Raw genomic sequence first — 23,072 nt, 5'->3', positions numbered from 1 at the left:
CTTGATAGATCTTGATGCGCCTGCAGTTTTCACCAACATCCCTCAGTACTGCAGGGCAGAAAAGGACAGTTCATAACCAATCAGGAAATACAATTGAAGCCTCTAAATACGGTTGAGGCCGTTTAAGTGGTTATATATAGTCTAACTGTCCTAATTCTGAACTTTTTCTGTCAGCTCCATGGTAATGAAATATTCATTATCTTTTGAAGTTTACATTGGACTGTACTTCAAAAACTATCAGCACATCAAATTATAATATATAACTGCTCTTTAAAAATCTGATAGTTGTAATCCTTTGTGAGATGCATTCCCTTCCCCCCCTCTTTTTGCAATTTCTTCATCAGTGCAGATGTTAGCAACTCACACGGGACAGCTAAAAATGTCTTTCATAAAAGCTACAGAAGAAAGCTGTAAATCATATGCTCCAATTAAGGGAGAAAAACCGAGGTTTTGCGGCTTACAAGACAGGCTCACAGGAACAAATTAATACAAGGCAAAACATATAATGCTAAGACTAATGCTGTCCTTCCTCGTTATTAGGTTTATTAGGCGATTTGACTTTTTTGTGAGTTAGCATCAGTAGTTTGGGGAACCTGTGGTCCTCCGGCTGTTGTTGTATACAATTCTCATCATGGTCGACAATTGGTCATGGTAGCTGGGGCTGAGGGGAGTTGGTATCCAACATCTGTAAGGAAACAGTTTCTACATCCATGCCACATACGACCCAAACAGTGCACCTCAGAACCCCTCTGCACTCCTTTTCACCTAGAGAAAGGAATAAAGCTTTGACCTAGCCTTAAATAAAACTCATAAGGAAATTGGTTCTTGAGTGACCGTAGAATGTATTGAACAGGGGCAAGTCTACAATCTTGATCAAACTGCTGGCCATGTGGCTCCTTGGTAAGTATTGTTCCAGTCCTAACTAGGAAATATAAAATTGGGGTAGATTTCAATTTTTGAAATTGTGTGCTTTGTTGTCATAATCACTTTTGTTGTTGCAATCACATGATACAGTTTTTAATTTTTTTAGCAAGGCTGCTTACCCACTGGATAACATCCAGAATTTATTGTCTAACTTGACAACAACAATCATCTGCTAGTATTGAATCTAGAACCACTTTCACTGCCAACAGTCATGTTAAAAAAAAGAAAAGAGATAGCAATTATGCGTCTAGAATCATTTGGAAATTAGGTTTGGAAATTACTGTATTTTTCGCTCTATAAGACACACCCGACCACAAGACGCACCTAGTTTTTAGAGGAGGAAAACAAGAAATAAGAAACCAATGCAAAGCCTCTTGAGCAAAGAGGCAGGAGCGCTCCGGCTGCACTCAAGAGGCTTTGCATGGCTATCCCTGAAGCCAGGAGAGCAAGAGGGATTGGTGCGCACCGATCCCTCTGGCTCTTCTGGCTTCAGCGATAGCTGCGCAGCCTGCATTCGCTCCATAAGACGCACACACATTCCCCCCTTACTTTTTAGGAGGGAAAAAGTGCATCTTATAGAGTGAAAAATACGGTAGGTTTTTGAGCCTTTCATTCAGTGTTTTTAATGCTTGAAATACTGTGCTGCTGCTGCTGTTCACTGAAAGCTGATTCCTTTAAAAATACCAAAACATTTTTATAAAACATGTTATCCCTAGAGGATAGTTACGTAATGGCTATAATCAGCACTATTTTTCTAGAAAAAGAGGTGCTGGAACTCACCATGAACATCTCTCGTTCTTTTAGAATGCCAATGGCGCACACCTGAGAGGTGCCGGAACTGAGTCCTGGCGAGCTCCATATGGGGAAAAAGCCCATCTATAAGTCACTCCTGGAAAGAGACAGATAAATGAAATTAAGAAGAGCTGGCTGGGACTGATGGGAGTTGTAGTCCAACAACATCTGAAGGGCACCAGGTTGACCAAGGCAGCTATAAATCAACAAGCAAGGACTACATCAAAATCAGCCAGCTCAGCTATTTCTTTTTACAGACAGGTTTTCTAAAAGGCCCCAGCACATAATTAGGGCCCACAGATGACAGTGATGAACGTGTAACTCAGGAGAGCTTCTCTGTCTGCTGCAGCACAAACCATAGTTAAGGAATTTTAAAGCAGTATGATGAACGGATGTACAGTGGTGCCCTGCAAGACAAATGCCTCGCAAGACGGAAAACTCGCTAGACGAAAGAGTTTTCCGTTTTGGAGGTGCTTCGCAAAACGAATTTCCTATGGGCTTGCTTTGCAAGACGAAAATGTCTTGCGAGTTCCTGCGGGTTTTTTCCCCTCCCCCCCCCCCTTTTCTAAGCTGCTAAACCGCTTATCTGCTTATCCGCTAAGCCGATAGGCCGCTAAAAGCCGCTAAACCGCTAATAGCGCTAAGCCGCTAAGCCATCAATGGGCTTGCTTCGCAAGACGAAAAAACCGCTAGACGAAGAGAATCGCGGAACGGATTCTTTTCGTCTTGCGAGGCACCACTGTAAAACCTGCTGCTCCAGAGCTGGCATTGGATTCTAGAAATTCCAGAAAGGATAGATTTCCTTCCCACTTATGCCTCGATATCCAGTCCTCTGAGGGACTGCAACTGCACACCGTGTTGGATTAGGTTGCAAAGCAACTTCTTTTGCAGAATCAGTTTGCACTTGTTAACTCATAAATGAGGGGGGCAGTGCACATCACGGGGGCAATGGAGCAGGTTGTTATTATCCTGCTCTGTTTTCTAAAAGTAGGACTAGTTGCCATTTGATTTCAGATTTTGTGTCTCCCTTCATACATATAGGAGCTGGCTGGTTAGCGGTAAAGAAGTGTGATACGTTTTTCATGGGACGTAGCAGCAATTTGGTTGGCAGTGGATTTTACCTTCCGAGAGTATGAGTTATGATTCCTCAGTTTTAGAATGTGAAAACCTTCTCCAAGACTTTTTAAAAAAAAACCAAAAAAAAAACAAACCCCAACAACCTCATTCTCAATTAAGATGATAATTATTTCAGCCTTTTCCCAGCAATCAGATAAAGAGAAGGAAGGGGGGAAGCGGGAGACACGGCATCCATCTAGGATATATTAAAGATAAAATCTACAAATCTGCTGTAAAAAAGTACGGAATTAGATTTCTAAAGCATGTCTCAAAGCCTCTCAGGGCCATGTTAATTTCCTGTGGGCAGTTGTGTTGCATAGGAGAACAATGATCCTTTATGTCTTCATTGGATGATGTTCTGTGACCCTCTTAAAATGCAGAAGTGCAATGTCATAATTTTGCATTGCTGCATGAGTATTCTTCTGTGTGTATTCTTCTCCCATTTCTATCCTCCTAGCTTTTGCTTTGAATTATTTTAAGGATACTTTCAGTTACTTATTTATTTGACTCATTTCTTTTTGGAAAGTACCGAGCAACTTTTATAAGACTCTCAAAAGTCTCTCATTTAACAACAGATCACTCGCTACGCCTACGTAGCTTCAGCATTGCTACACTGTGTAGCTGACTTTCATCTTAACAAAATAATTACTCCATACGAGTCTCAGACATGGAAACGAAAAGTTGCCACCCCACCATCCAGACATCTTATGAGGTCCTCCTTCCACAGTTCTGAATACCCCCATAGCATTGGATCAGAATACTCAATAAACTTTTACCCACACATTGGACTAAGGCTGCAGTCCTATACCCACTTATCTTGGGAGTAAATTCCATCAGACTCATGGGACTTGCTTGTGAGTAGAGATTAAAGGATTGCAAGCTAAGTTAGCTATGACTTAAGTTTCAGTAGGACCTTTTATTCCAAATCAGGACCAAGAAAGAAGCCCCCCTAATTCCTCATACTGTAGGATCCCAGTCTAGATTGGGGCCCCTATGGTGACAATTCATTATTATTATTATTATTATTATTATTATTAGTTAAATACTCAGACAGAACTATGAAGATGTGGCCGTGTGTCATTTGGCCTTCAGCAGTGCAGGCCATGCTTTGCTCCATGAGCAGTTCATTCCCCATGTCTCCACCCTCTACTAATCAGTTTAGACAATACTGAGCTGGACGGACCATTGTTCTTCCTGGGTGTAAGGCAGCTTCCAAGGTTCCTACCTATGTCAGATGTACCTGTTTAGGGAAGTTTTTAATGTTTTATGTTTTATTGTGTTTTTAATATTCTGTTGGGAGCCGCCCAGAGTGGCTGGGGAAGCCTGGCCAGATGGGCAGGGTGTAAGTAATTATATTATAATATTATATTATATTATATTATATTATATTATATTATATTATATTATTATAATAATTTTTATTACTTAGTGGGTGGAACTGGTCTGTATGATCAGGATGCCTTCCACACATAGAACATGTCTATAGTCACAGCTGACTATTAAAATGTGTGATAAAACCAGAAATCTGACAAGTGCTAATCTTAGCAACTGATTGAAGGTATGCAATGGCTTGGGGGGGGGGGGGTTGTTCTGAATTTTTTTAAAATGTTTTCCATTGTTTTGAACGTGAGTTTAATTTATTTTAAATTGTACTATTTTAATATTTTGATGTTTGCTGCCCTGGTTTGCCTTGCTCAGAAGAGTGGAATAGAAAATTAATAAAATAAAGTCACATGTGGGAAAAGTACTGTTGTGTTCAGGCACTGCTTCTGGGCTTTCCTTGGTTGTCTGGTTGACAGTGGCAGAACAGGATGCCGCGCTAGCTGGGCCTTTGGTTTGGTCCAGGAGGGTCGTCTTACGTTTGTTGTTGTTTGTTTAAAGAAAGCAAAACTGGTAAAGATGCTGACAGCTACGTTGGGAGTGCAATAAAATAACCATTCAGATTTAATTGTTTATCAAACATTACTCACTTGCAGGTGTGTCAAAAGTGTCCTGCGGCAATGACTTTTACAAAGGCCCCCGTTAGCTTCCAGAACAGCTTTCCTTGTATTCGTTCATTGACGGTAACCTGTGCAATCATTGGTGCAACTGAGTAATTCGCTTTGCAAGAAAAAGAGGTTTTAGATTGATGTAAAAAGGGGATGGCCTTAGGAGTGAATGCTTGCAGAAGTGACTTGAACGAGAAATGGACAAATATACACCTCCTTGCCCTTATGCTCACTGTTGGCTGCTGATCTTATGTTGCCTTCCCTCCTGCCTTTCCTCCACCTCTGGCTTGACATGTCCTACCCTACAAAAATCTTACTCCACTCTTATCACTTAGAATTACTCTCTTGATTATAGGACATAGATGGTTACCTGCCTCTGGTTGTTGTTGTTCATGTTTCTGTTGCTGTTTCATTTTCCTTCCTTCCTTTCCTTTCCAATTATTGTTAACCCAGCCCAATCATAAATTTTGGTTGGATTTGGTATAATCGTCATTGTTTTATTTTTAGCTTTCTGGACCTTAGCAGATTTTCCGTAAGATAATGGGAACCCACAGTGAAGAAGAAGAAGAAGAAGAAGAAGAAGAAGAAGAAGAAGAAGAAGAAGAAGCTCTTTTTAACTTGTGGGAATCCCAACATGAAGAGAGATTATTGTGTTCTCAGAGAGCTGTATGGGTCTTGCTGCCCAAATATGTTAAAGTAGGCGTTTGTTATCATAGCTCCCCCCACGCTCCCATCGGTTGTTCTTCTGAAATCTTAATTATATGATTGCTACAATATGTACGGCTTTTTCATGCTTTTAAGAAGAAATGGGACCTCTGAACTTAAAAAAAAAGAGAAGTGTAAAGTGTTGTTGTATTATCTGTCTGATCTTATTCTGTTATTTATTGTTTTCTTGACTGTGGATGGGCTTCTTGTGTAAGCTTTGTCCTTTCATGTTCGTTTTAAAGGGAGCTCCCACTCATAAACACAGAATGCCCAGACGTCGCTAGATTAAAAGAATGTCTTTCTGTCCAAACAGTCATCTTTTGTAGAATAAAAATTGGCTGTCTGATATTTAATGAACAGAGGTTTTACTTATCGTGCAAAAATAAGTGGGAGCACTTACTGCATTTCTGATCTGTTTACTTTCCAGAATTTAGAGAACATTCTGTCTTTTAAAAATTGCCACGAAACTGACAAGCGCCATTTCACAAACAGCACAGTTCTCATGCTCCACATGTGCCATTTTGGAGCACATGGAGCTCTAGCCAGTCATGGGCTTCCCTGTTCATAAGGATGCCAGGGTTTACTCACACATGAGTTCCATATGCTAATCCATTTTTTTGTTTTGTGTATCTACTAGATTGTAGGCCTAACAGCAGGGACAGTCTTCCTACAGATACTTGAAAGCTGCTCTGGGATTTTATTTATTTTTTCCTGCAGCAGAGCATGGCAAAAAAAGAGAACAACACTGAGTATTATTATTTTTTAGTACAAGAAGTCACTAGATCAGTCTTCATGCTCTGTGCCAATTAAGCATAATAAAGTATGTTTTATTAAATGCAATAATTTCAACAAAAAGCATAATTTCAACGAAAAGCACTGAGTTGTTAGGTAATAATTCTGCTTACTAATATTCTGTGTTACTGTAGCTCTTGCAACACTCACAAGGTGGAAATACTCCTATTCCTATTTGCTTTTCCGACTTCATGAATAAGGGGAAATTTGAGCTGGAGGCTTTCGAGTTTCCACTCATAGCCACTACATGAACTTTTACATTTCTTTGCTATCTGGAGTGATTTTCAAATTCATCTCCACTTGCACTGTATGTTGTCATACCTTAACTTGTTTGGGTGTCTTTTTAAGTGTAGCTTTCATTATTCATTTCCTGGTTATTCAATGCTTGCTCGGTGTAAAGTGAGTTAGAGCCATGTTATGAAATAACCATTCATGTGAACGAGTGCTGGGATACCACAGCTACTTGATAATTTAAAGTAAGGGGAAAGCTGCTGGTTAATTCCTTCCCAGCCTAAAAAAGAGATGTCAAAAGTTTTCGCATTTTGAGTGGCCAAGCCCATTTTCCCTCCCAACTTCTTGAGATGTGGTTGTTGTTCTTCAGGCTGATTATTCTAATAACTAAAGACAGGGAAAGCAATAACAAAAGACAGGGAAAGCATTGCAATGAAAGAAAGAAAAATCCTGATCAGTAGGAAGAAGTACAGAGTGAAGGGAGCAATGAATGAATCCACTTAGATTAGCAAAATTCCATTTGGTTTTTCAAGCACCATTGGGGGAAAAGAGGTTGCATTTCCTGCATCGCTACTCAAAGCAGTGATGTGCTTCTGCTGGAGATGCAGCAGTTATTGCAACTGGTTCTAAATAGTTAATTGCTCACAAGAGTGTGTGCCTTTTCAGGAGCCTTGTAGTGCCCACATCAAACCCTAGTACTTTATTGCTATATTTGGGATCAGGGGGTTCTGGTAAGCCCCCCCCCTTCCTTTTCCACTCTTTCTTTTCCTCCCATAGTTTAGGGAAAGGACTTCACCTCAAGGATGTCATAGGTTGTTAGCGCTCCAGAAGGCCAATCCTGCCCCCAACAAACATTTCCTTCTTTCTCTCGAACAGACACTCTGACTCTTAATCTCAGCATCGCAGCTTCGAACCCCAAGTTGGGCAAAAGATTCCTGCATTCTATGACTCGGTGCTCAACGTTTCATCAGTACTGGAAGTTGAAAAGCATGGGCTCTCTGGCCATTTAGGGACTGGGTGGCAGGAATGCAATTTTGTGAAATGTAATTGTCTTTCGAAATCACAACCTGACGTGCTTCTATATGGTTGCCCTATTTCGGGGTAGCCCTGTTTCACTTCCTATCAGATAGCCATTAAAGAACATGATATCAAGCCTGAATTCCAGGCTTACGAAATAGTCTAGGTGGCTTTGGAGAAGAGTCTCTAAGCCTAAAGTAGGTCATCAGATTGTTCCAAGATAACCCTGTGCACACTTTTGAGTTCCTTGGACAAAGGACAGCATCCAAACAGAGTTTGAGTAATAGCAACAACTGATTGTGGATTTGGTGTCCTGAGGCCCTGCTGCAACTGGAAAGGCTGCACAATTTTCTAATTGTGTTTTAAAGTGCTTTGAACTGAAGGAATGCCAAGTCAATATATGAAACCTGAGACTACTATAGAAAGGTGCAGAGACTAACTGTGATTTAATAATTTATGCAGTGGGTTATATTCTTCGCCTTCTCCTAATGCAACGATTCCTCCAGACAGCATTTACTCCTATTGTAGCTTTATAACTACTACACCTTGAAGGGACTGTGCTAATATTGAGTTGTGTTGGCTGTTCCATTGTGTGCAAGAGGATCATATTCTTCATGACTCCCAACACACCAAACCTTTCAGTTACCACTATTTCTCGTAACAATATTTGAATACTGTCCTTCATGCAAAGAACTCAGAAGCATACAGGGTTGTTCTATGTGTTGCTTTGAAGTTTGTGTATTTTAATACTTGAAAAAACGCCCTTTTGCAACTTCATTTAATGTATCTAGCTTAGCCATTTAAAAATCCTATGACATTGTGTGGCAATATTTTCCCAGAAGATTCTTGTCCTTAAAACCCTACAGATAATTCTGTGGATGAGATGAAGGCTTCACAATGACACAGCTAGAACTTATATTTTAGTTCTCAAAATTAAATTAATATAAGGACAACAATAGTGCTCAATACAGCAGATTGTTTTGTTGGTAAATTACAATAATGAAATGTGAATATATTATGTGATTTTGTGCCTGCCTCCCTCCCTCCTCTGTTAGGGCATTTTAAAGACATAATTTTAAAATGGATGCTTTAAGAACATAATTCCAAAATAATACCAGCAAGGGATTGCTAATAGTAATAACATAATATGCTTAAAACTCTGAGAAGTTGCCAGCATTATGAGTAGGTGCAGCTTCTAAATGCTTATAGTGTAATTCAAAACATCATTAGAGGGGTGAAACAATGGAATCAGAACTAGGTCATAAGGATCTTTTAAATATTTCAGTGCATCTGTTAAGGTTTACATTTTGTCCATTAAAGGCTTAATCATATTGTACTTTTGGATCATTTACCAACCCCTGCAACGACTGACTTGCAGATTTATAGGAGTCTTGTCTGACCAGGGGGGAAATACTATTAGAGAAAAGTATTTTAAAACACATTTCCCCTATGTGGACATCAAAACTACAGATCTCAGTCTACCCAGAAAACATGAAAGCTTAAGCAGCACTTCACACATTACATTTTTTAATATATACCTGAGTAGTATAATACTTTTCATTCCTGGAATTACCGATAAAGTGGTTTGATCCTGTCTATGAGTCCCTTTCACGATCATTTGGCCTTGGATGCTCTGTGTCTATGAAGAGACTGTGGTAGAGACTTGCAGTTTTTTTCATTATCCCCACCCCCAATTTCTAATTTCTTATAATATATGGCTTTTGTAAACATACAGACAGTAAACATAAACAATAAATCAGTATTATTGATGTATGGACAAAGTCAATACAAGTAATTTAAGTATCTAGATCTGGGAACAAAATAGAAGATAGTACATTTAATCAGGAGGTTAAAAGAGGTGAGGAGATATAGAATTGAAACATCTCTGTAGCACAGCTAAAAAGTATTGTTTGTGTGTCCCCCCACCACTAACAATGGCTTGCATACTTTGTGTGCCACGTTGCACATCTAATTTGCATTGTGGTTGAGACAGATTGCCTTTTTTTTTTTTTTTTTTGCCCCGTGTGGCAATTTTCAGAAGTTGAGTTATGAGCAGACTTCAAACAACCAGCTTTCTTTTCTGCCTTTTTTATTTTTTTAAATAATTTTTTATTAGTTTTTACACATATTCTCCAGCATAACATCCTTTTAAACATCATTTCGAAATTTTTGGCTATCACAGCCTAAGACTTCCTTCAACCTCAGCTGATGGTTTTCTAAAGTCTTTCTGATTAAGCATTTTGTTACTATAATTATTGCTATAAACTCAAATTCCCAATACATCTTTTCTTAATTCTTTTCACAATAATTTATAAATTTCTCCTTACAAAACTTCTTTTAACCCTACAAGCGATGTCAGTTGGTTACAATTGCTTTCCAAATTTATCAAAAACTTCTTCCATTCCTTTAGGAAAGTTTGGTCCTGCTGGTTCCGAATTTTCCCTGTTAGTCTCTCCATCTCAACATAGTTCATCAGTTTCTCTTGCCACTCTTCTTTAGATGGTGTTTCTTCTTGTTTCCATCTTTGGGCTAATAGTATCCTTGCTGCAGTTATCGCATATAAAAACAATTTTTTATCATTCTTATGAATTTCTGTACCCACAATACCCAATAGAAGGGCTTCTGGTTTTTAACAAATGTATATTTCAACATTTTTTTATCTCATTCTAAATCATTTCCCAGACGCCCTTCACTTTCTTACATCAAACAACCAGCTTTCACGTGGGCCTTGATTTTTGTGAATCCTAGTGCGCTAGGAATGGGAAACTTGTGGCCCTGACAATTGGCCAAGCTGGCTGGGTCTGATGGGAGTTGGAATCTAACAACAGAGGGTTGTTTGTATTTTTAAACCTATATAGTCCTTTTCCATATTTGAGCAATATTTGGCTATTAATCCATGCTTTTCCTATTTAAATTAGACCAGAGTAGTCCAGATCTCAGGGGAAAGCACTGCGATTGGTGTTTGTGGGTAGCGTCATGTGGACTATACAGATTAAATGGGAATGGAAACAGCTGCAAGCATACCCCATGTTGGCGGGGGGGGAGAGATTTCTGCTCAGGGAATTGTCACAATCAAGTACATTTCCATCATCCACTTCCAGGTTGAGATGGGAGCTGACAAGTGAATTTCCAAAAGTATTTTGGTGTTTATATATAGTTGGATGCAAAATGTACACACCATATTTAACCTTTAAGCAGTAGTGCCTTTGTGATCCCTGTAGGAGGTTACAGCACATTACACTATTTGAATTTGAATTCTTTTCTGAAGTCTCATTTGCCCCAGTTTGCCAAGAAATGGTTCCGAGTGCATTTAAAAGTGCAAATTGCTTTGCAGGCGTGACGAACTCATTAAACCTTATGGCAAGTCTGTGGGATACAGATCATTAACACTCACATTTTGCATTGGTTATGAGTAAGTTTGGTCGTGGATATTCCCATGGGCCTCTGTTAGATAGAGGGAAGGGGTTAACAGAAGGTCATGCTGTGGTTAGAACTTATACGTAAGCCCTCTGCAGAGCTTAAGTATTACAGTCCTGAAAAGCTAACATGAGAAGAAAAGGGTGGCAAGGCTACACGAATAGACGCTCTCCTGCCATCATGCAACATGTGCTGGCTTTGATTACTTCTGCAGCAGGAAACCTTTTCTACTTGTGAAGGCTCCCCTTGCAGCTAAGAACCCTGATCTTTCCAAGTTCAGAGGACAGTTCTCTGTTGGAAGTGGTGTCCAGTCCAAGGTCAGATTAATGATAAAAAATAACTCCACTAAGGAAGAGTAGATAGAGGCCTTGAGGTTTCTCGTCAACAGTGAGCATCTTGAGTCACAGACTTGACCAGGCACACAGATGTATCCCACTATTTCTATTTAAATTTTACTAATTGTTTCCAAATTTGCATCTATGCCTATAAATTAGCACATGACAGTTTTATGCAAGTCTGTGTACTTTGTAACTCTTTACGGCCCTTTTAACAATATGTTGGTGGCTACAGTTCCCAGGATTCTTTGGGGGCAAGCCATATTCTTTAAATGTGTGTTAAATGTGCTTCTGATGTATGGTGTAGATGTGCCTTGTCTAGCATCCTATTACAGTAGTGAACTAGATGCCCGTGGGAGCTTGCATGCAGGACCTGAGTGTAGAGTTCTGAACCATGTGGGAAGCCTACTCGCCTAGAGGTCACCTTCATTCAGACCTTCCCCTCCTCCATGCATGGAAGGTGGGGGAGGGGGTTAAAGAGGGGGGCTGGGCCTTCGAGTGCAGTCCTACTCTTCCCCTTGCACAGTGGTAATCACATGAGGGGACAGTGAGTGAATAGGGCTTTGTGTAACACAAATTCTACTGCAAGATGAACAAGAGATCTGATTCAGAGACGTCTTTGGAACCATCGTTTGGAATAATGGACCGAAAGGGTTGGGAATTCAATAGAAATGGAAGCATTTAAGGCAGACGGGTCAGTAGATGCCCAGTGTTCTCGGCAAAATCCATTTGTTGTCTAAGTGGTTGCGCTTTTGTGGCGCCTACTTTAATTAAGGCCCTGACAGGATTTCCATTATAAGCCCATGTTTTAAGAGGTTTCTTGCTCGGCTGTAAAAATTTGCTCCAGGCGGCCTGTCTCAGCCTGAAAACGTATTCTCAAATTTTGAAAAAATAATAATAAAACAAATTAAGTTATGCAAGTAAGGCTTCTGAGATGCTCGTTTTCAGTGGCATGTAACTAAATCAGCTCTCATGTGACACCAGTCTTGTTCTTCAAGCTCTAGAACAAGGAAATGCCAGTCGAAGTGATCTGATGCTGTTAAAAGCAAGGCTTGCATCTGCAAAAATGTCTCGGTCCTGTGTACCTAAAAGACTACCCATCATAAGCTCTAAGTTCAACCAGGAGAGCTGTCAGCAATGCAAGTACAAGGCCAGTACAGAGGGCATGTGGGGATGTATTTTTGGCATCTGCCCAACCACTTTTGCTCTTGCTAAAGTCCGAGCCTAGGCATTTTCTGAAAATCTTGTTAAACCATTTTTTTTATTTTTTTTTAATCTGACGTTTTTGTGGTTAGGAATAAGGTAGCTCAAGGAGAGAATAGAGATGCTTCCATACGAGACAGTTACATACAAGAATAGCCATACTTGGTTCATTCACAGTTTATGTGGTGTCCAGTCATTTTTCTGCCGTTTTATGTTTGATCCCCCACAATCATTATTGAGACTGCAGAAAATGTGACCATTTATTTGTACAACTAATAATACAGCCTGGCACAGTAGAGTGATTTCCATAGGTGTGTTCGGGAAAAAACTGCAGTTGAGGTACCCGGTGAGAGGATGGTTCAGGAAACCACAGGAGCGGGGAGTTCTCTCTCCCTCGGGTCCTGTTCTGGACATGGCATCTGGTTGGCCACTGTCAAGAACAGGATGCTGATCTAGATGGTCTGATCCTGAAAGCTCTTTCTGTGTTCTTCCAGTCAAATAATGGTGTGGATTAGTGATGTTTTACCATTTCCTGTTTGCAGTGCCAATCTGCAATGTCCCTTCCTGTATTACTTTTCTTTCAGAATTTGTACACCACTTAGAGAGTTTTATGATAAAGCAGGGTATATCAGGGGTGGGTAACCTGTGGCCCTCCAGATGTTTTAAGGACTCCAGCTCCCCCCAGCCCCAGGCAGCATGGCCAGTGGTCAGGGATAATGGCAGTTCCAATAATATCAGGACAGGCACAGGGTTCATCATCCCTGCACGATATAAATCTTTCTCAATAAATAATAAATAATAATAATAAATAATAAATAATAAATAGGTCCTGGAAGAAGGGAGTGGTCCTCATGCTTTCTGTCCTCTTTTGATAATGAAGAACAGAAATTTACTGGTGTCTGCCTCACTCTGCTTGATGCTCAGGCCAGCTCCTGATCTGGGTAACAAGAGGGTCTCCGATTACTGGGAATATTTAATATTCAGAGAGATGTTTATCTAGCAAAGCCGGTTTTCTCAAACAAAGCTTTCACTTGCCCCCAAGATCTCAAAATGCATCTTGTGGAAATAGAAATTAGAAGTTGACTTTTAAATGTACAGTATGCACAGTACTTCTGTGCAAGTAAACTGGAATTCCACCTATGTGGTTTTTTTTATTTGTAAATTATACATAAGCTTTCTAACTGCTGCAAGCATCACCTCTATTATTTAATAGGCTTCCCTATCAATAAATTATGGAATTTCAGTGGTATGCAAATTCATATCAATATTTGGGTCCTTCAGAACTTCAGACCCCAAACACACTTAAATTATACATACTAATGTAGTGATACTCCACAAAAGTGTTTCCCCCGCCCTCGCTTAGATAGTACTTTCTATAAAGCTATGCTTTGATCTGCAAGTTTTATTTCCCAGTATAAGGGCAAGAAAGGTATGTACCAGGCATACTTTGTTTAAAACTGAAATGCCAATTACGCGCTGTTTGAAATAGACAACTGAACTATAACCATTATTTTAAAAGGAAGGGATTTGTGGTATGTAATAAAGGTGGTGGGCCATTGGGTTAAAAAATTTCAGAAATAAAAAGGACTTGCACAGCACAATAAAATGTTCTCTAGCGATGAGTAATCAACCAAAGGCTGAGATATGTGTTTGTGTATGTCTGTGTGTATTTGTATGTATTTCCCCAGATTAGGTTATATATTCCTTTGCCGTTGCTTATCTGTGCCCCGTTCATTCTGATACATTTCATCTAGCAAGAGTCCTCTTTTGTTCTCTCACTAGAACCCTTCTCTGAGGCTACCAGAATACACAATAGGAATCAATCTCATGATTCATAGCCCCATGATTCATCTTCACTTTCTCAAACCAAATTCAGTTTTTTTATGCTTGCTTTCGCATGGTATGCTCCAAGCATCTTTTGAGATGACAAGCCACCATATTCAGATTAAAGGTCTAACATGTTCCCCCAATGCCTAGTTCTGAAATTCTTCCTTTGTCCACCCCTTTCTCCCCCCCCCCTTTATTTTCCTCTTGAGACTAATGCACCTCTATTATTTTTTTGCTTGACGAAGCAGGTTCTTTTGGTGGAGCATATGAAACTGTGTTAACATGAACTATGGTTATTTTAAAATAAACTCACTTCAAAAGTAGGGCAGTACTTTTTATTAGGCAAACAAAAATGTCACAAAAAGATCTTCAAGTTTTCAAGCCGTCCACAACTCTTCATTAGACTAGACAGCTTCTTAAAAATAAAAATAAAAAGGTGTGGGAGAAGAGAAAAATGATCTGGTGATAAATCTATATCTGCATCTAATAAAAGTTTTAATTTGGAGTGTGGAAGAGCTAACAGAAATTAGAGATTTGTGGACTTTGCTGTCCAGGGCGCAGTTTGTATTCCCTTCCCCTCATTACCCCATCCAACATGTTGAAATAGTTTTTTCTCCCTATCCCGTTGTTGTTGGCATCACACAACAGATTATACGTTGTTCATCAAGCTCATATTTAGATTCAGGAATCATGTTCAACATAATCTGCTTCTTTTGTTAAGTAGATCGCTCAGCACATTCTCTTTTGTAGGGACAATGGGCCTTTGCAGAACTAAAGACTTGGCCAAGTATATGTGATTGGTTGCCTTTGTATCTAAAGATAAATGATAACATTTGGCTACAATAATGTCAGCATAACATATACTGTGTTGTTATTTTATGGATACAAAATCCTTTTTTAGAGCCAATACAACTTGCTAATTTGCCATGAAAACTGACAAAACGTAGGAAATGAGCAGATTTGCTCAGGGCAGATAAATGCAAACCCTGCAGGGCACATAGACTCTTACCGTGCATTTTAAAGGGGGTGGGGGAGTCCTTGCATGCTCTGTAAAAGAAGTTATAAACTGAAACATCTCCTTGCCCCCCCCCCCCCGTACAGTTGCTGTGAAATAAACTAGCCTAGCCACTAAGGGTTTTAGCCATTGAGTGAAGCCAGAGCTATGATTGAACCCATCGTTCATTCTCTCTCTGCAAAACTAGGATGAGGTCCAGAAGATCAAAGACTGTGGGAGGGGAATCCCCTTGGGGTTTTCAGTGTGCCATTTTTGTTCACTGTCTACATGCTTCACATGTGGTTGAATTGTAGCTGAATAATTATGAAAGGCTTTTTTTATTTTGAGAAAGCAAATTAACTTTTTTTAAAAAAAGTATTTAGTTTAAGAAAGTAGACTTTAATTTACTATTCCGCCTTGTGCATTGGTGTACCAATATAACAGGGGCACATGATAATAAAGATCAATCCTAGAATACCTTCTGATGTCTAAGTTTGTTTAAGTTGCGAGTAGAAAATCCTGGTGAATAACAAAAGTAAATTGTTTATTCAAAGTGCATATTTTCAAAGATTCCTGCAAATGACAGTAAAGAATGGTTTTTGCCCTCCGACACACACTTTTTGAGTGTGGAAACATTAATATAAAGAAGTGAACAAACAGAAACAGCCAAAATTGAAATTATTTTTCATCTGTACACTGTGTGGAAGATTCCAGGGAGAGCTCAGTCTGTTGCTGTAATCTGGCTATAACTAGCATGGTAAACCATAATGATTCCTTTGGAGGTGAGGCATATAAAATGGGTGAGTCTTACCCCCAACAAATTCAAAATTTTATATTTTTCCTTAACAAGAGGGGACTGCCATATTGGTAAAGATTTATTTTAAAGGGGTGGGGCCACAAGGGAGGAGGAGGAGTGTCATTTGAGGAGGAACGAGTTGTGGGGGACAAAATGCCTACTGCTATCTGACCCCAAGGGCCCCTAGGAAGCTAGACCCATCCCTGCTTCTTGGCAGTAGATTGCTTGGGGAGGGGAGAAAGCAAGGGACCCAATGCACATGCAGTATCCTGGGCCCAGGAAATCCTTGTAGCATTCCTGGTTGCATGCCTACAGATTCTGAGGATTACTTCTGATGTCAACAGTGGCTCTGCACTGAAATGACACTGGCCTTTGTCATCCCTCCCCTCCACTACCACCTTCCATGACACAAGCTAAGAGTGGGGAAAGCTGCTTTCACCTTTATCAGTTCACTGTGGCAATCTTTCTTAGCAAAACTCCTCACTAGCCTTTCTGCCTGTGCTGGAAATGTGTGAATTTATCTCTCAGTAATTTAGGACATTTCCTTTCCATTGCTTGAAAGTACGAAAAATTAATGCGTTGGATCCAAACTAAGTCAGGATCCAAGTAAAATCAATGGGACTTAAGTTTTGATGAATAACTTGTCCCATCTGTTGAGTATCGTGCAGCTAACTTGTAATGCAGTCCTATACATGTCTACTCAGAACCTTGTTTCATTGAGTTAAACGAGACTTACTCCTGGGGAGGTGTGTCTAGCAGGGGTTGGAAGCCTGTTGCCCTTCAGATCTTACTGGACTATAACCCCTGTTGTTCTCAACCACAATAGCTGGCGTTGACAGGAGTTGGGAGTCGAAAATCATCTGGAGGGCCGCCGGTTTCCTGTCTCTGGTGTTTCAGATTGCAGTCAAATCTATTATAGGTATATAGCTCAACTTTCATAGGTGCAGCCATATACAACTGGCAGGTACACAGAGTTGTTCATCACAATCTGCATCATGTCATGAATAATTATTATGCCTTGCCTAAAACTCTACCCAATATCATTTCCAAGAAAGGTGATCCAATGGTATGCAATGCGTTTTGCAATCTTTTTCATCTTTTCACCTTGTTGCCAACAATCTTTCAGGACTGAGATCTGAGATGGACTGAAATATAATATGACCTCTAGAGTGTAGTGTTACAGAGGCTGTGTTCAGAGGATCACTATTGTAGAATGTCTTCTTAACATTTTATCTACCACATCACATTCTATGCAGAAATAGTTAATGGATGATTCTTCCTGATCTTTTGATTTCCCACTCTTGTGGGAGAGTTTTGCACACATTGGAGCCATTGACATTAGTGGAATTAACTTGGTCATCGTCGTTAATTTGAGTGGGTCTACTCTGAGTAGGACTAGCATTGAGTACCACCCAAACTGTCTGCCTCCTGACTTGCCAGGCCAAACTCCTTAACCCACCATTTCCCACTGCAACAAGTTCCTGGCCCCATCCTATTTCTGCCTGTGCTTCCTGGACCTGAGGATAACATGAGACGTTTCTCAGAAGACCTTTTTTGTGGAAGAAATCTTTTATTTTTCTTAGCTAGAAAAAGTCTGCTTTTCATAATCTTCTCCATCATGTGCCGGGGGTGGGGGAGAGAGAGAGTAGATGTCATCCTCTCTGTAGGCCACCTTCCTCCAATGTCGCAGAATGGCACTAGGTAGGTCCAGGGATTTTTGGAAGATGTAAATGGTAGCCAGACTACCAGCACAGTTGCTCCTGCTCCCACCTGCAGAAGCAGCAGCAGCAGCAACAACAACCCCCAACCCTGAAAGGCAAGCAAACAAACAAACAACCTCAAGTGTGCTATTGTGACTGTTATTGGTGAGACCTACTACTCTCCACCACTAGAACCAGGGCTTTTTTCCAGCCAGAACTCACCAGAACCCATCTCCAGCACCTCTTAGGTAGACACCATTGCCATTATAAGAGAACAAGGGAGGCAGTCATAATAAGTTCCAGCATCTCTTTTTCTAGAAAAATAGCACCTTTGGGATAATTTTTACCCCCCACTGCAGAAGTTCAGGATTTATTTGTTTTTAACACATCAGTTTCTTTGCCCACAGATAGAATAGAGCAGTGGGCAAAGAAACTGATGTGTTAAAAAACAAATAAATCCTGAACTTCTGCAGTGGGGGGTAAAAATTATCCCAAAGGTGCTATTTTTCTAGAATAGAGCAGGCGGGATGCGGGTGGCGCTGTGGGTAAAAGCCTCAGCGCCTAGGGCTTGCCGATCGAAAGGTCGGCGGTTCGAATCCCCGCGGCGGGGTGCGCTCCCGCTGCTCGGTCCCAGCGCCTGCCAACCTAGCAGTTCGAAAGCACCCCCGGGTGCAAGTAGATAAATAGGGACCGCTTACTAGCGGGAAGGTAAACGGCGTTTCCGTGTGCGGCTCTGGCTCGCCAGAGCAGCGATGTCATGCTGGCCACGTGACCCGGAAGTGTCTCCGGACAGCGCTGGCCCCCGGCCTCTTGAGTGAGATGGGCGCACAACCCCAGAGTCTGTCAAGACTGGCCCGTACGGGCAGGGGTACCTTTACCTTTACCTTTAGAATAGAGCAGGGGTTTTCAACCAGTGTGCCGTGGCACCCTGAGGTGCCCTGAATGCTGGTCAGGGGTGCCACAGGCAACACTGGCCTCTGTCCCTCTTTCCTCCCCCCCCCTCGCGTCTCTGCCTCCCCAAGGCTTGCACAGCTGTTTGTTGCAGCAGCCCTGGCTACAAGCTTCGCAGGCAAATGGTGGCTCTGGGGCTGGTCAGGGAGTGCTTGTTGCCTGGAGCTGAGGCAGCCTTGGAGTAAGCAGGTGAGGGAGCCTAGCCAGCTAGTCCACCAGCCCTTGCAGTTGGTAATGGACAGACAAGTTGAAGGCTGGGCAGGCAGGCAGGCACTGTGCTGGCCTTTCTTGTGCTTGCTGTGTGCAAGGCCTGCCTGGGAGCAGTGCCTGGGACCGGTGCTGAGGATGAGCCTTTCCACCATGCAGGCCCTGCAGCACCCACTGCTGCCACTGCTGCTTCCCAAGGTAAAGTGTTCACCTTTGGCCAGTCTCCATTAGACCACTAAGGCTTGGTGCATCCTCTTCCCAGGCCCCTGTGGGGCAGTGTGAGGAGGTACCTCTCTTTGGGATGGTAGGGGCAGCTCAGACACCAGGGCAGCAGAGCCCAGAGGACTCCCAAGAGAGGGGAGAGGAGAGGAAGCTGAGAGAACACTGCACAAGGGAGGGTGTTCGAAAAAGGGTGAGAGGCTGCCAGCTCTGCAGGCAAGGGTGACATAACTGGGCTCCTGAGCCCCACAGGGGTGCCGCAGAAAGAATGCAGTTGGTCAAGGGAGCCGTGGACTTAAAAAGGTTGAAAACCTCTGAGTTAGAGAATTTTGTGAAGGCATTTGCTTACAGCTCTGTCACAGGCCTTCTGTCACACATGTGGACAGGAACCTTGAAGGTTATCTGGCGCAAGCACAGAAAACATGACAATGCTAGAAGGCTGTTATCTGCAATATATTTAGATCACCGAAGATTCTCGAAGCCTCACTGGCAAATATTGCATATCCTTCATTAATTTCTAATGTACAAGCTTGAATAACTTGATACATCCAGTCACAGGTAATTAATACATATTTTGAGTAATGCCAATTACTTCCACTTATCTTATCAAATATCTTTCATCTGCCCAATCAGGGTGATGTGAAATTTGAGGAGAAAGCAGGGAGTTTAATTTCCTTATTGAGCAGCGCCTTTTGACCAGAACAGTGACAATTGTTTTCTGTCACTAATTATCTGGTGCAGCAGATAATGTGCTGGATCAAGGATATGTATGCCAGCTGGAAATACTTAAATATATTAATATTGTTATTATTATTTAAGCAATTTCCTAATATATGTCAAGAGAACAAACTGTACAGCGGATTAGCATATGCCTGCCAGCACTTCCAGTTTTTCCTCATGATTCACTGACTCCACCTTGAAGTAAACGGTTCCTTGGCCCAACACAATTCACTTGAGATTTTGCTTTCAAAGAAATGTAGGGACAGGAAAGAAAAAAATGTCATTATATTCTGCCGTAGCAATTCCCATATCTCTTTTAAAGACCATGAAGTTATATTTTGTTTCCTGTTTCACTTTGTGGCCTGGAGTCAGTGGGTTTAGCCTTATAGTTATTTCTTGCTCAATTACTTGTGCGCTAAACAACATCAAGAGACTTTTCTAGTACATTGTCCTTTAACTAACCTTGGGTTAGTTTAGGATTGCACCAACCAAGGGTGTAGTTAGCCAGGGTTGAGGGTCATTGATCCATTATGTTTTGTGGGAGCAGAGTTCTAGGAAAGTCCCCATGTTGGCACCCTACAACCCAGCTCCCAATGAGTGATGATTTGCATTGACTTATGCATTGCTGCTGCAAAGTTCTCATATTAATTGCCCTCTAAGTAGCTAAAGAACGAGACTAATAGGTCATTATCTGCAGCACCCAAGATTTTTCCCTCAGGCAGTTTTGCAATTTTGCACCAGAATGTCCTTGCCAAGAGCATTGCCAAGGACATTCTGGGCTATCTAAAGGCTCTGCTCTCTGCCGCCTCCTTCCCTCTGGGGAAACGCTTGAAACGGGCTTCATTTGAAGGCAAATTGCTATTGCTTTGGGAAGGACCCTGGTATTTTGAAGCTGAGGACTTGTAATTTAATTTCTGCACATTTATGTCTCTGCCCTGTAAGGGTTGGTTTTTTTAAAAAAAATATTTTACTTGTGGGCTGTGTTATTGAAACTTTTAAAAGCTGCTTTGCTTTGTTCTGCAAAAACCCAAAAACGTTTTGCTCTGAGCGTGTGTTTGTGTGATTTGCTCTGAGTTGTAACTTATTCTCAGCAAAAGCCAAGCCTCTTGCTCTTTCTACCTTTGTCGTCTTCTTGATGAACTAAAAACAAACCAACAAACCCATACCCTGATCCCGCATATATTGTTCATCGGAACTCCAAACAAAGCAAGAGACCGAAAGCTCATTTTTGATGTATAATCTTAGAAGATTGTATAATCTTAGAAGGCGGCATGGCTGTGAGGAGGTGTGGAATGACTGTCATAAAGGAACCCTGCACTTCTGAATTTGCCACTAAGCTACCAGTACCAACCATTGGCGTCCAAAGGTTGTTTGGAGAGGATATATGTGTGTGAGGAGTGGGTGAGAAAAGGAGAGAACCCAAAACTGACAGATTTGTTCCTCCCTCATCTGGGAGGTGGGTTCTCAGTCTTTGGCTGAGTATAATAAGATCCTCATTGCTTTAATCTGTTCCTGATTATAAACACCCCCAAAGTGAATTGCTTTATTATGGTGTGAACTTACATAGAACTCACTGTACCAGGTGTATAATACAGACCCTCTATCCAAATATGAAGTGGACTAGTTTTTAAAAAAATGTATTCACAACTCCCCATGAATGTTTCTTAAAAACAGGAAGGAATCATTTTAAAGGGAAATGACAGGTGGGGAAAATACACAGAGGGATTAATCAATGGAAGTAAAACTAACCAGCCCATAATGTCAATGACATGCGATCATGAGGACATAGTCCTACGTAAGAAATACTGTTCCTTATACACAGTGATATGATCATGGGAATGAAAGCGGAGCAGCAATTGCTATGAAGGATCAATATTTCATTGGGTGGGCTGTGAGAGCAATATGCAAATGTATCAAGACAATGCATTAAGTGGTATACAGTGGTACCTCGGGTTAAGAACTTAATTTGTTCTGGAGGTCTGTTCTTAACCTGAAACTGTTCTTAACCAGAAACACCACTTTAGCTAATGGGGCCTCCTGCTGCCGCTGCACCGCTGCTGCACAATTTCTGTTCTCATCCTGAAGCAACGTTCTTAACCCAAGGTAATATTTCTGGGTTAGCGGAGTCTGTAACCTGAAGCGTATGTAACCTGAAATGTATATAACCCGAGGTACCACTGTATGTTGTAAGAGACTTTTTTTAAAAAGAAAGCATGACAAGAAAAGACAGGGGTTGACTATGCTTCGCTTCACAGAAGTGAAGAAAGATTGTTTTATGCTTATAGTATGTCTTTTGTGCTGCTCAGCCCATCAGCTGCTTCCCATAGTGTTTTGATGTGGTTTCGCTGAATCACTTGAGGACTTTAAGTGGGAGTAGATGTCAGCTCTTTGTTCTGGCCCCAGAAGGATAGGCTGGGTCAGATGATTTTTGTGCCTGGGATGCATTCACATGTGAACTTCCACTCTACCTGCTCCCCTTCCATTCAACAGGGCCCCACCCCACCCCAAAGAGTGGGGAGAAGTGGCTTCCAATCTGCTGGAGGTAACAAGCCATTGTTTTCACTTCAGCAACTCTGTGTGGTGCTGCTGAGAATCCTTGACAGTGTCTTGACAGTGTCTGTAGCACAATGGAAGCTCGGTTTGGAGGGAAACTAAGACTGCACTTGGTGGAAATATCTGTCAATATTCTGACTCCAAAAAATGAGCCATGCAAAATGAATGTGGTGGTACATTACTGCAGAAGTGGGGGGTCTATGGCCCACAGGCAAAATTAGACTCAACTTGGCCCATGAGGCCATTCGACAAATAACACCCAGTTGGCCCACACCTGACAGATGTGGGGGGGCAGGTAAAGACACAGCTGCAAAGGAACAAGTGGGAGCCTTGGAATTCACACCTAATTGTTCATTGGTAAGAAAGGCATGTTGTCAGTGCCAATCAGCCAACTGAGAACTCCCTGGTGTAACTTGACTTGTGTCTAAGCCAGGCTACAAAGGAAGAAAGGAAAGAATGGGGAGCGCACTCAGAATGCCATTAAACTATTATTTCTTTTGACGTTGTGTCTCCTGGCGTCTTGCCAGGTGATTGACAGGTGGGCAGCCCTGCCTCCCTGTCAGCATGGTACATGGAGAACTGGGA

General features: G+C 41.4%; 1 protein-coding gene and 1 long non-coding RNA gene across 3 annotated transcripts in view; one reads left to right on the top strand and one right to left on the bottom strand.

Moving 5' to 3' along the window:
• Nucleotides 1–23,072, top strand: part of RNLS (renalase, FAD dependent amine oxidase) — a 98,166-nt gene that overhangs the window by 27,045 nt on the left and 48,049 nt on the right. The window lies entirely within an intron of this gene.
• On the bottom strand, nucleotides 245–5,269 carry LOC307216352. The gene is made up of 3 exons (XR_013839053.1): nucleotides 5,191–5,269; nucleotides 4,794–4,900; nucleotides 245–765 (listed from the first exon to the last, which is right to left on the bottom strand). It is a non-coding gene; the product is annotated as an uncharacterized lncRNA (long non-coding RNA).

This window comes from Podarcis cretensis (genome assembly GCF_951804945.1).
Source record: "Podarcis cretensis genome assembly, chromosome: 5".
In the NCBI taxonomy this organism is placed as follows: Eukaryota; Metazoa; Chordata; class Lepidosauria; order Squamata; family Lacertidae; genus Podarcis; species Podarcis cretensis.
The sequence above is the reverse complement of the archived record's forward strand: the minus strand, read 5'-3'. Positions and strand labels throughout refer to the sequence as shown.